This window comes from Leucopleurus acutus, assembly GCF_964270905.1.
Source record: "Leucopleurus acutus genome assembly, chromosome: 5".
Lineage (NCBI taxonomy): Eukaryota > Metazoa > Chordata > Mammalia > Artiodactyla > Delphinidae > Leucopleurus > Leucopleurus acutus.
The window spans coordinates 20468936-20481256 of record NC_139147.1 but is presented as its reverse complement, the minus strand read 5'-3'; the positions used below and the strand labels follow the sequence as shown (position 1 = coordinate 20481256).

At 36.0% G+C, this 12321-nt stretch overlaps 1 pseudogene across 1 annotated transcript; it reads right to left on the bottom strand.

Moving 5' to 3' along the window:
• Positions 1-5381: 5381 nt before the first annotated feature.
• Positions 5382-6973, bottom strand: LOC309962568 (elongation factor 1-alpha 1-like; annotated as a pseudogene). Its single transcript has 2 exons — positions 6469-6973; positions 5382-6165 (listed from the first exon to the last, which is right to left on the bottom strand). The product of its transcript is annotated as an elongation factor 1-alpha 1-like (transcript).
• Positions 6974-12321: the final 5348 nt, after the last annotated feature.

Below are 12321 nucleotides of genomic sequence, written 5' to 3'. Positions count from 1 at the left end.
CATACCCATGGACCTCCCCATGAATTACTGCTGCAGTTTCAGGTATAAGAGAAAGATATCCTGCCAGTGAACATTCAAGAAAACAATCTGAGGATCTAGAGACAGAATAGCTCATAGAGTTTTCTTCCTTGTTGTAACAGTTTCCTTTTGCTTTTATAAAAAATTACCAATAACTGTATGTATTAGAACAAAACATGTTTATTATCTTACACTATTAGAGGCCAGAAATTCTAGAATCAATATGTTTTTCTTCCAGAGGATCTGGGAGAGAATCTGTTTGCTTGCCTTTTCCAGCTTCTAGAGGCAGCCTACATTACTTGAGTCATAGACTCTTTCTCCATCTTCAGAGCCATCAGTGTAAATCTTCAAATATTTGTCTCCCTCTTTCTCTCCCTCTCTCTCACCTGCATATCAAGGTCAAGTTGGGGAGGTGTGCTGTGAACAAGTGCTGTGATCTGAACTAATGCAGAAGCTACAGTCTGTGTTTAAGAGGACACCAGAGTTCACTACCAGTGTTTTTTGTGGCTCCAACAGGAGTCTGGTTAAGGTCATTGTTCTGGTACATGTTGGAACATTTCCTATATTAATTCCTGGAACAGAAAGTTTTCTATCTCCCAGTCTCTTAAAGGAGTCTCTTATAGCCATATAAATAGATTTATATTCATTTTTACCAAATCTTTCTTGATATCCTTATGTCTGATTGAGAATGTAGTATATGGTATCTTCTTCCAGTTCTGAATAGATTATAATTTCCTCTAGTGTTTTGGTTTTGTTTAGTTATTTGTTTTAATATTATTCTCCCCAGTTTCAACCTTTTCTCATATCTGTGAACAGTTATGAAAGCCAGACTCTTGGCAAAGCCTTGACAAATGAAATAGATTCTTAATTAACATCTCTATTCCAAGCATTCCCCAGTCATTGCATCTTTTATGCCTCTGCATCTTTACACTTCTTTGATAAAGTGTTTAATGTCTTAAGCCATTAAGAATACTTGTTTCCTACAGCAAAACAAATAACATCCAAACTCCCCGTCATTGCACTGAGGATCCTCTGCAATCTGTCCTCAAAACTAACTTCAAGGACTTAATTTCCATATTTCTTTACTCAGAGCTTATCTCTTCTGAGGCAGGTAATAGAGCATTTTCACCTCTGCTAGTCATTTAGTTCATATTTTCAAAAGTGTCATTTGAAAACTATGTAAAATCAGTTATACAAGGCAGGAGTCACGGCATACTGAAACATGGTCTTATCATTAGACATAATAATGTCTCTTAATGAAGTCTGATAGGCTGACCATAAAGAACTTAAAGTGTTTAGGTTAGTGGCTCAAATCTTGCTCAGACCATGGGACTCAGGAACATATATTTATAAGCTCTGTATGAAAACCTTTATCAGTAACTCATCCTTTCTGGGCAAGTCTTGGTCATCAGGTGAGAGGTCAATGCCATCATAACACAGTGACCTCAAAAATCCTTTCCTATTCTTAAAAAAGGATGAAAAATATAAGGCCAGACACTATCAAACTCTTAGAGGAAAACATAGACAGAACACTCTATGACATAAATCACAACAAGATCCTTTTTGACCCACCTCCTAGAGAAATGGAAATAAAAACAAAAATAAACAAATGGGACCTAATGAAACTTCAAAGCTTTTGCACAGCAAAGGAAACCATAAACAAGACCAAAAGACAACCCTCAGAATGGGAGAAAATATTTGCAAATGAAGCAACTGACAAAGGATTAATCTCCAAAATTTACAAGCAGATCATGCAGCTCAATATCAAAAAAAAAAAAAAAAAACCCAATCCAAAAATGGGCAGAAGACCAAAATAGACATTTCTCCAAAGAAGATACACAGATTGCCAATAAACACATGAAAGAATGCTCAACATCATTAATTATTAGAGAAATGCAAATCAAAACTACAATGAAATATCATCTCACAGAGGTCAGAATGGCCATCAACAAAACATCTACAAACAATCAATTCTGGAGAGGGTGGGGAGAAAAGGGAACCCTCTTGCACTGTTCGTGAGACTATAAATTGATACAGCCACTACAGAGAACAGTATGGAGGTTCCTTAAAAAACTAAAAATAGAACTACCATACAACCCAGCAATCCCACTACTGGGCATATACCCTGAGAAAACCATAATTCAAAAAGAGTCATGTACCACAGTGTTCATTGCAGCTCTATTTACAATAGAAAGGACATGGAAGCAACCTAAGTGTCCATCAACAGATGAATGGATAAAGAAGATGGGGCACACATATACAATGGAATATTACTCAGCCATAAAAAGAAACAAAATTGAGTTATTTGTAGTAAGATGGATGGACCTAGCGTCTGTCATACAGAGTGAAATAAGTCAGAAAGAGAAAAATAAATAAAATAAAAATAAAAAAATAAATAAAAATAAATTAAAATAAATAAATAAAAATAAATACCATATGCTAACACATATATATGGGTTATAGGGGCAAGACAGGAATAAGGATGCAGACCTACTAGACAATGGACTTGAAGATATGGGGAGGGGGAAGGATAAGCTGGGACAAAGTGAGAGAGTGGCATGGACATGTATACACTACCAAATATAAAATAGATAGCTAGTGGGAAACAGCCGCATAGCACAGGGAGATCAGCTCGGTGTTTTGTAACCACGTAGAGGGGTGGGATAGGGAGGGTGGGAGGGAGGGAGATGCAAGAGGGAAGAGATATGGGGATATATGTATATGTATAACTGATTCACTTTGTTATAAAGCAGAAACTAACACCATTGTAAAGCAATTATACTCCAATAAAGATGTTAAAAAACAAACAAAAAACGGCATGAAATTGCTTGCCAGATGCTATTTTACCTGTGGTCTAAATTCTTATATTTATATAATATTTTCCATCTTGTCACTCCTACAAATAATCAAGCTTCCTGGAAATTTTCAATGTTTCGAAAAGTGAAGGAATGGTGGGACCTTCTATTCTATGTCTCTTGGACAAGAGCTGGTCTCCGAGATGGAATTCTTTGGCTGCTCTCTGTAATGGCTCCTAAATGCAATTGATCTACACATAAAAACATTGGGTTTATTTTTCCCTCACACCGTTCGCAGATCACAGTACAAATTGCAAACACGTTATTTATGTCCTTGTCTCTGCTCACTGGTATGACCAGAATTGAACCTGAGAGAAGGGTATAGATGTTTAGCTGCCCATGCTGTTCATCAAAATGCCTGCCTGGAAAAAACAAACTCATTGCTGTGTGAAATAATGCTTCAGTTTTCAGACCTCCACTGAGACAAAATGTCTAGAGTTCACAAAATTCAGGAAATGTAAATTAACAATTTCTCCAGTACCTCCTGCTCAACAATAACAAGTACTCAGGGGAGTTCTAAGTGTCCTTGGAAAATAAATGGGAGGTTGGTGACTTCCACACAAAATCTCCTGTGACTTAGGAAATGTCATGTAGTTAAAAATAGTATTCAGTGACTGGATTCAGGGCTACATTTATTCTAAACTAATTTAAAATACTTATTTAAATTTGGGGTAAATATGATAGCCTACACAGTAATTCAAAAAATCTAAACTCTCTTTTCTAATGTAACAAAAATCCTTTACAGAATCATTGACAAAATTAAGTGAAATTGAAATCTTCTTTAAGATTTTATAAGCAAACAAAGCAGGAAAGGAGGAAGGAGAAAAAAAAATGGAAAGAGGGACTTAAAGTAACATCTTAAATGACATGTTAATTGTAAGTGGCTTATTTTATTAACTACAGGGTCAACAATTAAGTCACAATTACATGGGACTTTTTTCTGTGTAATCCAACTATTAAATGATATTTGTATTGACCATGGCCAAAAATAAGACAATAAGATTATTCTTCCATTTCATTATTTCCCATGTGTCAGGTAAACTGAAACTAATCAGAGAGCTAAATACAAGGTTTTCAGTTCTAAGACCTAGACTTTGAAATTCATTGTAAATATATATATGTATATATATATATAGTCATTGAGCATTAAGAAGTAGTTTGTGTATTGGTATTGGTCTAAATAATTTTTCTAATAAATAAGATGCTTTCATGACCTATCTGAAGGCAATATTTTGATGGCTTTCCCTAAACTGTAACATTGGGAAAGAAAAAGATACTACATTGATAAAACTTCTCTGTTGAAGAATTCCTGGCATTGCTGAATTGATAGGAATGTTATTTTAAATGTGAAATAAAATACATTTGCTTATTTAAAAATGTCTTCAGAAAGCAAATATTTTCTTAAAAACATACATATGTAATCCATACTATTTTAAATACTTGTAAACTCTTTAAAGTTTCCCAAAAAGGAATTAGAAAGGGATATTTAATAATGAAGGTAATTTTAAGTCTTTTTTATATCATTTATATCATTTACCAAACTTCTGCAGGATAGTTAGGTTACTTCCAAGATGGACAGTTTACTACCTTCTTAACTGTGTAAATAATAAAACAAACAAAAAAATATTTATTAATCAGGTCAATGATAGTTTAATATTTTAAAAGCAAACTTTAAAATTTTTATGTTTTGTCAATATGTAGTTCACACTCTGTATTTTAGGTGTGATATTTTAAATCCAAAATCCATTTTATGATATTTATTAATTTGTATCTTGTATATAAATAAAATAAATGTATATTAGTGAAATAGTTTAGGAATTTCAAACATTTACTTATACCAAAACCACACAACTTATTATATGCAACACATGGCCATTAACATTACAGTTTTTGGCCTTTTTATAAGGTAGCTTACATAAAAAGAAAGTTGCTTATTCCTTGTCTGTCCTGATCTATGAAGTGTTGTAATCAACAGACCCCATCCCATAGGTTTTCACTGTGTATTTAAAGCATACTTGATACCTCCCTTCATGAAAGGTGAACAAACCTGAAATTCCCACCTAGAAAAAAAATGTTAACTCAGAATTATCAAATCCTGAAGTTTAGGCAGATGGACACCGGAAATGGATTATGGGCAACTCTTAAATCATTCACCTAACTACATAGTACTATAGGAAGTTACAGTGTTGGCCGAAAGAAGACACAGGTTTCTCACTAAATTTTGTTTCAAAGGGTTTCAAAATTCTGTGACAGATTTTTGATCATGTTTTTATTAAAAAGTATTGATTTTAAAGACTAATAACTTAAAGCCACCACACACACACACACACATACACACACAAATGATCGACAAAATGTTCCTCTTTCCTTCTGAAGTTTTTTCAATGTATTGTTAATATTTCATTAACTAGTCATTTGCTATTCAACTTAAATCGCCAGTTGATACAGACAGTTCTGAGATGGGTCTTCTACCTGCCACCCTAATCTTCTAGATTAGGGTGGCAGGTATTACGGATAGTATTCATCCTGAGCTTTCTGGGCAGACACGGTGACCTTGCCAGCTCCAGCAGCCTCCTTTTCCACTATTTTGATGACACCCACAGCAACTGCCCATCTCATGTCATGAACAGCAAAACGATCCAGAGGAGGATTATCAGAGAAGCTCTCAACACACATGGGCTTGCCAGGAACTATTTCTATGGTGGCAGCATCACCAGGTCTCAAAAATTGGGGGCCATCTTCCAGTTTCTCTCCAAATAGCAATAAATCTTTTCCTTCAGCTCAGCAAACCTGCAAGTAGTGTGAGCTGTGTGACATCCTGCACAGGTCCATAGCCAGCATTGATTTGCCCTGGGTGGTTCAGGATAATCACCTGAGGCTTGAAGTCAGCTGCTTCCATTGCTGTGTCACCGTTGCTGTCACCAGCCACATTGCCAGAATGAATATATTTGAGAGACACATTCTTGACATTGAAGCCCATATGGAAGAGCTTCACTCAAAACTTCATGGTGCATTTTAACAAACTTGACTTCAGTTGTAACATTGACTGGAGCATAGGTGACCACCATGCCTGGTTTGAGAACACCAGTCTCCACCTGTCCCACAGGGATAATACCAACATGAACAATTTTGTAGATGTCCTGGAGGACAGCCAAAGGGCTGATCAGTTAGATGAGTTGGTAGCAAAATGCAACCCAGAGCTTCAAGCAGCATGGTTCCATGGGCATTGCCATCTTTATGGGTGAATTTCGATCCTTTAAACCACGACAGTTTAGCATTTGGCTCCAGCACGCTGTCATCGTTTCAACCCAAAATTAACACAAATGCTACTATGTTAGGGTTGAGCCAATTTTTTTAATGTAGGTGCTGACATTTTTTTTTTTTTTTTTTTTTTTTGCTGTACACGGGCCTCTCACTGTTGTGGCCTCTCCCGTTGTGAATCACAGGCTCCAGACGCGCAGGATCAGAGGCCATGGCTCACGGGCTCAGCTGCTCTGCGGCATGTGGTATCTTCCCGGACCGGGGCACGAACCCATCTCCCCTGCATCGGCAGGCTGACTCTCAACCACTGCACCACCAGGGAAGCCCCGCTGACTTTTTAACAATATCCTTGTACAACTTCTGGCTGGAAGAATCTATTTTGTTAATATCAACATTTAGTTGTTTCATACCCAATGTGTAGGTCAGAAGGGCATGCTTCCAGGTCTGCTTGTTCTTGGATAAACCTGTTTCAAATTCACTAATACCAGCAGCAACAATCAAAACAGTACAATCAGCCTGTGATGTGCCTGTGATCATGTTTTTGATTAAGTCTCTGTGTCCTGGGGCATCAGTGAAGTTCAAATAATACTTTTAGGTCTCAAATTCCCACAGGGAGATATCAATGGTGATATGACATTCATGTTCAGCCTTCAGTTTATCCAAGATGCAGGTATCCTTGAAGGAGCCATTTCCCATCTCAGCAGCATCCTTCTCAAACTTATTGATGGTTCTTTTGTTGATCCACCACATTTGTAGATCCGATGTCCAGCAGTGGTCTACTTGCCCCAATGTAAGTGTCCAACTATAATGATGTTGATATGAATTTTTTTCTTTCCCATTTTAGCTTAGATTTAGTGGTGATTTCACAACACCTGTCTGGTGATAAAATTGTTGTAAAAAAGCTGTGAAGGAAATCTTTACAATCTTGGATTCCACCCACAGTCTTCAAATGATATATGTAACACATGATTTTACACATAAACATGAAATTAGCTTTTACCTTGTCTGTGGCTGTTCAGTCTTATTACCTGAGAAGTCTGGAACCATGGTATTAAACTTGACCAAGAATATACTAAATAGTAGGACAACTTATCTGACAAATTATCCCCACAGAGGTCACCCTGTACTAGCTTACCTACATTGTTATTAAAAAAGCATAGATGTTATTTTTGTTTGTTTGTTTTTGTTTGTTTTTAGTTTATATAGCCTGGCTTTAGCTGCAAACTTAGTATCTCACACATATTTTGATGGTACATTTTAGTACTCTGCATTGCCTTTATGCAGTCCTTTATGAGTCCTTTCCATATCCAGTCGTGTGTAACAGCTGCAGTTGGTGATATGGGAAAGATAAATGAAATTGTCCTTTGATGCAAATTTGGCTCCTAGGCCATCCCTGGTTTGAGGTCACACAAGTCTATAAGAAGAGAATGTATGAATGAAACTAGTAGATCTAACAATAGCTAAGTTGGCTTTTTAAAAGGTGAAATTGATCAAGAATTCTGTATTTTGGATTGCTTGGGCTGTTTTAGTGAAAATAAAAGGAAGTTTTAAAAAAATCAATGGCTGCCAGAGATTCTCTTAAAAACGAAGAGACATGATTCCAAAGGGGAGTCAGGAAGACACACCACCCTTTGATACTAAGTAGAATTCTTCTTAGGCTTTAAAAATATTAAACATGCTAGTATATTTGTATTCATTGTGTGATGGTAACAAAGTATCCCCTAAATTTAGATCTTCAGCTCATTGTTATTCATGCTCTGATAAAAGCAACTCTAACTGTCTGGGCTCTTGCTGACCCTCCTGTTGAGGAGGGGTAGGATAATTTGAGGGAGGCTGTTAGCTCAGGTAAACCAAATGCGATTAAATTATGAGAAATATTTTAAATTATTTTGGAAAGAGAAAGCAAAACGAAAACACTGAATAGCTTTAGTACAATTAAACCAGTGGGAGGGTTTGTATAGTTTACTTAAAATGAAATAAAGTTGGAGATAGATGAAGTAATTATAAAAATTTTAATAGATTATAGTAAATACTAGGTGGTCTGGCTGGTCTATCAACTCCTTGGACTATGAAAATAACAGAAGAGAACATATTCACTTAATTTTTCCTAGCTTAAATGAATTTTTAAAATGTAATAATGACACAAATGTGAAAACTTTGGTCTCTTCAGGATAACTGCTGATTAAAACGGTGTGAAAAAAAGAGAGAATTATGATTCTGAGAGATGGGCTGGTCAAAGTCTCTTGAGGAGCTAGGAGTAGAAGGGGCTGGAGAACCATTTTATTGATATGGGTTAAATGGCCTGAGGGAGATAACTATCAGATACTAGTGCACAATGTCCTCTTATACCCAAGTTTGCTAATGAAGTTGCTAATTAAAGGTTAAAGGATGACCAACAAGGACCTACTGTATAGCACAGGGAACTCTGTTTCATATCATGTAACAACCTAAATGGGAAATGAATTTGAAAAAGTATAAATACATGTATATATATATATATATAACTGAATCACTTTGCTGTACACCTGCAACTAGCATAGCATTGTTATTCAACTATACTCTAATATAAAATAAAAAGTTTAAAAAAAAGAAGATAGGGGAGATAGAGGCTGTTAAAAGGATTAAAGTAGAAAAAACACGTGAAAGCCTTGTGTAACTATTATGACAATCTTGCCTAGTATATTCAATTATTGTTTCCTTTTAATGTGGTAATTTTGTTTGCAATTAAACATGTTTAGTAAACACTAAATTCTTAAAAAAATAAAATAAATAAAATAAAATAAAAGTTAAAGGATGATGAGTTTATGTTAGGGGATATGTTGATGCAATTCTGGAAGCTTATATACAAAAATATGACTCAAAGTAGAAATTTATAAATGGAAGTACTGTATACTAATGCATTCTTTACCAGAAAGTATTATAGGAATGGATGTGATGTCTGAACGGGGAATATTTTCCCCACTCCTAAAACATTGAGAAAAAGAAAGCCCTGAGAATCTGCTCTTCACTTGTTTTAATGTGGTGTCCTTGATGGAAAGCTTTAAAATTATCTAAACCCACTCAAGTGGCTAATTTAAAACATTATAGGATGTTTGGGTATCATCAAGAAAATTTGGCTTTATTTAAGGATGTTTCAGTTTCACCTGTATTAGTACCCCAAAAGTCTTGTTTAATATTCCAGTGTTATATGTGAGGAAAGCTGATGAATCCTGAAGTTTAATCATAGGCTAAAAGGGATTAAATAAAGTGTTGCCTTAATAGTATTCTATATCCAATATGGTCTTAACAGTTCAAACTGTGCAACATGCTAAAAGAAATCCATATTCTGTGAACAATTTGGTTATTTTTCCCAGTTCCTTTTTCAAGAGGAAGCCAAAGTAATTTGTATACATATGGAGTGGAACCCAAAACATACTTACCGTACATTCACACAGATATATAGGGATCCTGCTGATTATTGGCAAAACCTGCTCTGAAGAGACTTAGATTTGACTAAGTGAAAAAAAATACCAAAAATTCAACATATCAATGATATGGTGTTGACAACTCAATCTGAAGATCAAATGGACTGAACTAAATGCTGGTTAATCTTATGATCAGAGGGTCGTAGATTAACACAGCTAAACTACAGAGACAGGAAATAAATGATAAGATTCTTAAAAATTACCTGGACCAGAGACACTAAAGATGTACCTTAAACAACCAAAAATAAGTTATTTTCTTTGCCAGCTCAAAGATGAAAGTAAAGCATGAAGATTGATTGAGTTGTTGGTTTCAGGAAAAATCACATATCACATCTGAGAATTTTATTAGTCCCTTTTTAGAGAAGTACTAGGGAAATAGATGATTTTTTTTTTCCGGTATGCAGGCCCCTCACTGTTGCGGCCTCTCACGTTGCGGAACACAGGCTCCAGATGCGCAGGCCAGCCCTGCATTCCATACCCCTTCCTCTCCCTGGGCTGAGTGAGCCAGAGCCGAATCAGCTGCACCTTTAATCCCCTCCAGTCTGGGAAAAGAACAGATGCCACAGGGTGACCTACATGCAGAAGCAGGGCCTAAAGCAAAGCTGAACCCCAGGAGCTGTGTGATCACAGAAGAGAAAGGGAAATTTTTCCATGTGGCCTCAAGAGCATCAGATTAAATCTCCACAATCAACTTGATGTACCCTGCATCTGTGGAACATCTGAATAGACAACAAATCATCCCCAAATTGAGGCAGTGGAAATTGGGAGCAACTGTAGACTTGGGGTTTGCTGTATGTGACTGACTAGTTTCTAATTTTTATGTTATCATAGTATAGTTTTAGCACTTGCTATCATTGATGGATTTGTTTGTTGGTTTGGTTGCTCTCTTCCTTTTTTCTTTAGGATTATTATTATAACTTTAAAAATTTTTTAATAACATTATTTTATTATATTACATATGTATTTTTTTTTTAGCCAGTCTTTTTTTTTTATTTTTTTTATTTTTTTTAACATCTTTATTGGAGTATAATTGCTTTACAATGGTATGTTAGTTTCAGCTTCACAACAAAATGAATCAGTTACATATGTATTTTTTATTTATTTATTTTTCTCCCTTTTTTTCTGAGCCATGTGGCTGACAGTGTCTTGGTGTTCCAGCCCACTGACAGGCCTTAGCCTCTGAGGTGGGAGAGCCAAGTTAAGGACATTGGGCCACCAGATACCTCCTGGCCCTACATAATATCAATCAGTGAGAGCTCTCCCAGAGATCTCCGTCTCAATGCTAGGACCCAGCTTGCTTCAATGACTAGCAAGCTCCAGTGTTGGACACTCCATGCCAAACAACTAGCAAGATAGGAACACAAAACACTACCCATTAGCAGAGAGGCTGCCTAAAATCATAATAAGTTCACAGACACCCCAAAACACATGACTGGATGTGGTGTGCCCACCAAAAAGAACAGATCCAGCCTCATCCAACAGAAGACAGGCACAAATTCCTCCACCAGGAATCCTACACAACCCACTGAACCAGCCTTACCTACTCAGGGCACACACCAAAAACAATGAGAACTATGAACCAGAAGCCTGAAAAAAGGAGACCCCCAAAACAGTAAGTTAAGCAAAATGAGAAGACAGAGAAATACACAGCAGATGAAGGAGCAAAGTAAAAACCCACCAGACCAAACAAATGAAGGGGAAATAGGTAGTCTAATTGAAAAATAATTCAGAGTAATGAGAGTAAAGATGATCAAAAATCTCGGAAATAGAATGGAGAAAATACAAGAAATGTTTCATAAGGATGTAGAAGAACTAAAGAGCAAACAAACAATGATGACTAAAACAATAAATGAAATTAAACATTCTCTAGAAACAATCAATAGCAGAATAACTGAGGCAGAACAACGGATAAGTGATCTGGAAGATAAAATAGTGGAAATAACAACTGTAGAGCAGAATAAAAGAAAAGATGATGAAAAGAATTGAGAACAGTCTCAGAGACCTCTAGAACAACATTAAACACACCAATATTCGAAATATAGGGGTCTCAGAAGAAGAAGAGAAAAAGAAAGCGACTGAGAAAATATTTGAAGAGTTTATACTTGAAAACTTCCTTAATATGGGAAAGGAAATAGTCAATCAAGTCCAGGAAGCACAGAGTCCCATACAGGATATATCCAAGGAGAAACACGCCAAGACTCTTATTAATCCAACTAACAAAAATTAAATACAAAGAAAAAATATTGAAAACAGGAAGGGAAAAGCAACAAATAACATACAAGGGAATTCCCATAAAGTTAAAAGCTGATTTTTCAGCAGAAACTCTGCAAGCCAGAAGGGAGTGGGAGGACACATTTAAAGTGATGAAAGGGGAAAACCTACAACAAATATTACTCTCCCAACAAGAATCTCATTCAGATTTGATGGAGAAACTAAAAACTTTACAGATAAGCAAAAGCTAAGAGAATTCAGAAGCACCAAACCAGCTTTACAACAAATGCTAAAGGAACTTCTTTAGGCAGGAAACACAAGAGAAGGAAAAGACTTACAATTAAGAAAATGGTAATAGGAACATACATATTGATAATTACCTTAAAGGTAAATGGATGAAAAGGTAAATGGATGAAATCCTCCAACCAAAAGACATAGACTGGCTGAATGGATACAAAAAGAAGACCCGTATATAAGCTGGCTAAAAGAGACCCACTTCAGACCTAGGGACA